At 46.6% G+C, this 5,335-nt stretch overlaps 1 non-coding gene across 1 annotated transcript; it reads left to right on the plus strand.

Annotated features, from left to right (window-relative positions):
- Nucleotides 1-4,693: 4,693 nt before the first annotated feature.
- LOC138382064 (U6 spliceosomal RNA) lies at nucleotides 4,694-4,798 on the plus strand. The gene has a single exon (XR_011233240.1). It is a non-coding gene; the product is annotated as a U6 spliceosomal RNA (small nuclear RNA).
- The last annotated feature ends 537 nt before the right edge of the window (nucleotides 4,799-5,335 follow it).

The following is a 5,335-nucleotide window of genomic DNA, read 5'->3' on the forward strand; positions in this document are numbered from 1 at the left end:
GATTAGAATCCTCCCCATCCCACCTTCCCCATCATTTTCTGGGTGCTCCTGGTGCTAAATGGGAGCAAAACAAATGTGAATTTCACAACCTCTGAGGAAGGGACGTCTCTTTGTCCAGTCCTCATTGGCTGCCTTCCTCTTATTAGGCCCTGTGGGAGACACCCCATGCTATCGGAGGTCTTGTTTCTTTCCTATGTGTCAACTTCTCTGTGGGTTCACCTCTGGTAACTTCATGATCCAACAAGCAGTGCTGTCTGTTCACAGTGGTTCCCAGACCCCGGGGAGGATACAGCTTTCAGGGCCCAGCCTCCAAGCCACTTAATTGGTAGCCCAGGAATCTACGTTTTACATAAGCTCCCCAGGTGGCTCTGGTGTAGCCAGGCTGGGCTTGGGGTGACATTTAGAAACCACAGCTAAACCAGCTGCAGATGTGCTGGGCTCTTCCTCAGCAGCCTCTGGGCCTTAGAGCCCAGCTGGGGTGAGGCTGCGGGACTCGCCTGGCCTGTTCTCCTGTTCTGCGGCTGACATCAGAGGGCTTCTGCTCTGTCATCCTTCAGCCCACATGACATGGGGAGTCTCTGTGATTTTCCCAACTACCCAGGGACACAAAGGCTGGCCCTGAGATACAAGAGGAGGTGAACTGATTAACTGCCTCGTGAAAAGCTAAATTGCACATCCTTTTCTAATCTGTCATTTCCAAATGAAGCACAGGCTGCCAGGTGAGCTGGGCTGCACCCAATCAAAAGTCAGACCCCATCACCCCCTGAGTGACTCACAGTTACACCCCAACCCCGCGCTGGTGATGAGTGGGTGTCCCCCGTCTCAGTAGCTCCCAAATTTTAGGTTGTGCATGAATCACCTGGGGAGCTCGTTGAAAAGCCAAATTCCTGGGCCCCTGCCCAGGTTCCTGTTTCAGTGGGGCCAGGCTGGGGGCCAGGAAACCCCTCTTTTAACAAGCTCCCCAGGTGAATTCACCTGATGTAGCCAGTTTCACTTAAGCCAAAATGTTTTTCATGAAATGTCTGGTTGTCTTTAGGGGTATTATCTTCCCTAAAGGAATTCCTCTCGAGTAACAATGAATCAGCTTTTTCCTTAGCTCTTTTTAAAAATAAATGCTAAGTTTCAGAAATCCAACCATGCATTTCAGCAGAGGAAAGTGAGTAATGCTGGGGCCATCTGGCCGGCACTTGCACTCAGAGCAGAGGGATATGGCGAGTGACAGGGCAACATCCCAAGCAGGTGGGCTGTTCCCTTAAAGGGAAGGAGGGCCAGGAAGGGGGCAGAAAGGCCCCCCTGAACAGCTGGATGGAATGTTCCCCCATCAGGGTTAATTTGAGCGGTTTCTGTTTGTGAGGGTAATCACCAAATTAAATGTTTTAATTACCGAAAATACATATGCATTTCTTCCGAGAGAAGAACATATCAGAACACAGTACCCGCTCCCCAGAGGGCAAAGCTGCTTTGCTTCCAGGGAAAGGGATGTCTGGAAGAGTCCATTTTAATTTCATTATAAAATCAGCTTGAGAAATAAAGGCATAGGATTGACACGTATTCCCAGCCAGCTGTGACTTAATGAGCACAATTCAAAGCTTGGAACCTGCTAGCCACATCCATATTAATATGTCTGTGGGAAAAACAACAACAGAGAAAGTGACAAACTGCTATTCCTAGTATTTGAAATGCATTTTAAATTACTGTTAAAGTGGCTAATGCAGAGAGCATCACTTCGAAGCAGCCCAGCTGTCGTCCTCCCTGCCTGTCAACAATGCCCCTGGTAGGACGCAGCAGCTCGCAGGCAGCTCAGCAGCTCCCAGTCCCAGGGCCAGGCCAGCGGGTTTGGCAGCAGAGTGCAGCTGTGTTCTGCTCCTGGTTCTGAACCAGGTCCCTTCCCCCTCCCCGGGAGCCTGGGAGCCCGGCAGGGCCTCTCCCCTCCAAGGCTTTTATCTTGAATTGTTTGTTGCATAACCCTCAGAGTCATTATGATCATAATAGTCTTTGTGATTCTGATTTTCCCAGTCATAAGCACATGAAAATAAGAAAAATGTCTTGTTCAACCATTCTGAGATCCTAAAAATAAAAGGTGCTGTGTAAGCCTGTGGTGTTAATAAGTACAGGGTGTGGGTGGGCGTTGGGGGAGACGAAGGAAATGCTACGATGCGTGGAGAGAAACCTCAGCCTGTGTGTTCTGACATTCAAGGAGAAATAGCCACCTGGTCTTGCAGGGCAAGAGCCTCCCTGCCCCCACTGTGCCCGTCCTGCCCTCCCCCACGCCCCCCACTCCCCGCAGGGATCTAGTTTCTGGGTTCTGGGGAGCATGGTGTGAACATTGTCAAGGTGAAGGTCTCTGCATTCCCCTAACTTGTACTCTGCTGAGTGTGTGTTGCTGTTTTGCGTGTGTGGCTGGGACCAGTTATAATTTAGCGCAGACTCTCAAATCAGGCACAACCTGCCTCCTCCACTTAAAAGAGCTTCAAATGGGCCATGGGCCGCAATTTTTTCATCTGGAAATAGGGTTAAAATACCAACTTCACTGGGCATTTTCCGAGATCAAATGGGAACGTTTACGTCCATGCTTTGATTCAGGGCCCAGCACAGAGTGAGTCCTACCTGGTCCTTGTTACTATCTCCGACACACGGCCCAGTAGCATGGAGTTTCCACGTTATTCTACAATTAAAAACATCTTGCAGTACATATTGGGCACTCGTCCTCTGAGATAAACTGAGCAAGCAAGCCAAAGGAAATCGCTTTGCTTTGAGCTGCACATTCACACTCATTTTCTCCCAAACCAGTGTTTTCTGAACTATGTTCCCTGAAATCTTAGAGTTTTTTGGAGAATTCTGTAAACATTTGCTTTCCATGCATTTCTTTTATATATTTTAATTATTTTTACCAGCTTTAAATAGCAAATCTTTATCAAGTTATATCATGATTTTTTTTCTCATTCGGTCCTGAGGTCTTTCTCTTGAGAGTGGCCTAAGCCAAGATAGCCACCCTCTGGGAGTGCCCGGATGGGGGATGGGGGCGGATGGTGAGGTTAGGTTCAGATGTGAATCAGGCAAGACACAACGGGGAAGTGAAACCAAAATTCATTGTACAGAAATTTATTACTTACAGGTCCCAGAGGGTTTAGGGTGCCAACAGGAGGCCCACAGGAAGTCTGGAGGTGCAGTGACTCAACTGTCAGGTGGAGAGAGGAGAAGGGGGATGGGAGAGAGAAACGACCTGTAGGACCACGTTTTTGTTACGGGCCATAGGCCTTACCCCTTAGGCTTTCCCACCGGGATTGTGGGTTGGCTGGTTTAAAGAACACACAAGCAAAGGGAGGAACTTATTTACATGACTCTGGCGTTGACCATGAGGTTTTATTATGGTCAGCAGCTGTGGGGTGTGTTGGGTTTTGTGTCAATGGGATGAGGAACAAGCAGGTTATATGGAAAACAACCACACAGGAAGGGGAAGTTTTAACTAGGCCAAAGGTGATGGGTGACCAAGTTTTAAACAATTTATGTCAGGCCTAAAAATAGATGCCAGGCAGGAACCATATTAAACAAATTTACGATTTTATTTACATGAATAGCTCATTTAGTCACCACAGCTATCCTATGAAGCAGGTGCTATTGTTAGCATTTTACAGATAAGGAAACTAAGGTACAGAGAAGTTAAGCAGTTTTCCCAAGGCCACAAAGCTAGTAAATGGTAGCTTTGAAATGGAGTCAAGAAATCTGACCCCAGAGCTTTCATTGGTAACTATTCACTGTGTTGTCTCTAAAAACTATAACAGGCCAGGTGCCGTGGCTCACACCTGTAATCCTAGCACTCTGGGAGGCCAACTCGGGAGAATCACTTGAGGTCAGGAGTTCGAGACCAGCCTAAGCAACAGTGAGGACCCAGACTCTTTTTTTTTGTTGTCTTTTTTGAGACAGAGTCTTGCTCTGTCTCCTGGCTAGAGTGCCATGGAGTCAGCCTGGCTCACAGCAACCTCAAACTCCTGGGCTCAAGCGATCCTCCTGCCTCAGCCTCCCAAGTACCTGGGACTACAGGCACATGCCACCACACGCAGCTAATTTTTCTATTTTTCAGTAGAGGCGGGGTTTCACTCTTGCTCAGGCTGGTCTCAAACTCCTGAGCTCAAGTGATCCTTTCCCCTCGGCTTCCCAGAGTGCTAGGATTACAGGGATGCGCCACCGCACCTGGCTGAGACCGGTGTCTGCTAAAAAAAATAGAAAAAATTAGCCTGGAGACCAAAATTGGAAAAAATTAGCCGGGTGTGGTGGCTCTCACCTGTAGTCCCAGCTACTTGGGAGGCTGAAGCAGGAGGATTGCTTGGGCCCAGGAGTTTGAGGTTGCTGTGAGCTAGGCTGACACCGTGGCATTCTAGCCCAGGCAACAAAGCAAGATTCTGTCTCAATAAATAAATAAATAAATAAAATAAAAATGATCACAAACACACACAAACACACACATGCACACTCAGATGTTCCATATCAGATTTTAACATGTTGGAGACCAAGACAGCATAAATTAGTGCTGCCAGACTAACTCCTTTGGGAAAAAAACCTCATTCATTCATTCATTCATTCATTCAATTAACAAATGTTTATTATGTACTGCAGGCCTCTATGACCTTTCTATAACTGCATTGATTAGGAAGATCATGTTCTTACCCTCATTTCTTAAAAATATTCAGGTCTGGTGTTTGCTTCCAGCACATATATTAACATTGGAACAACACAGAGAAGATTGGCATGGCACCTGCACAAGGATAACACACAAATTCATGAAGTGTTTTATATTTAAAAAAAAAGTAAAAAAAAAAAATTCAGATCCGTGCACATCCATTCACTTAAAATCAAACCCACCAAAATAGTGAGTTTTGCAAGAACTGATGAGTGCAGAGCACTTCAGGTGGTAAGCACATCATATTAATCATTTTAATGTTTATTATAATTTGGTTGCTACATGACTGACTTTTGTATTCACAATAAGAAACGTTGGCAGTTGAAAGAGAATGCTGGTGATTCAATTTTTTTTTTTTTTTAAGAGACAGGATCTTACTCTGTTGCCTGGGCTGCAGTGCAGTGGTATGATCATAGCTCACTGCAGCCTCAAACTCCTGGGCTTAGGTGATCCTCCTGCCTCCACCTCCCCAAAGTAGCTAGGACTACAGGCATGTAGTCCACCATGCCCAGGTAATTTTTTTATTTTTTGTAGAGATGTGGTCTCATTATGTTGCCCAGGTTGGTCTTGAACTTTTGGCCTCAGGTGATTGTCCTGCCTCAGCCTCCCAAAGTGCTGGGATTATAGACATGAGCTAGCATGCCCAGCCTGTGATTC

Source organism: Eulemur rufifrons, chromosome 3, assembly GCF_041146395.1.
Source record: "Eulemur rufifrons isolate Redbay chromosome 3, OSU_ERuf_1, whole genome shotgun sequence".
In the NCBI taxonomy this organism is placed as follows: Eukaryota; Metazoa; Chordata; class Mammalia; order Primates; family Lemuridae; genus Eulemur; species Eulemur rufifrons.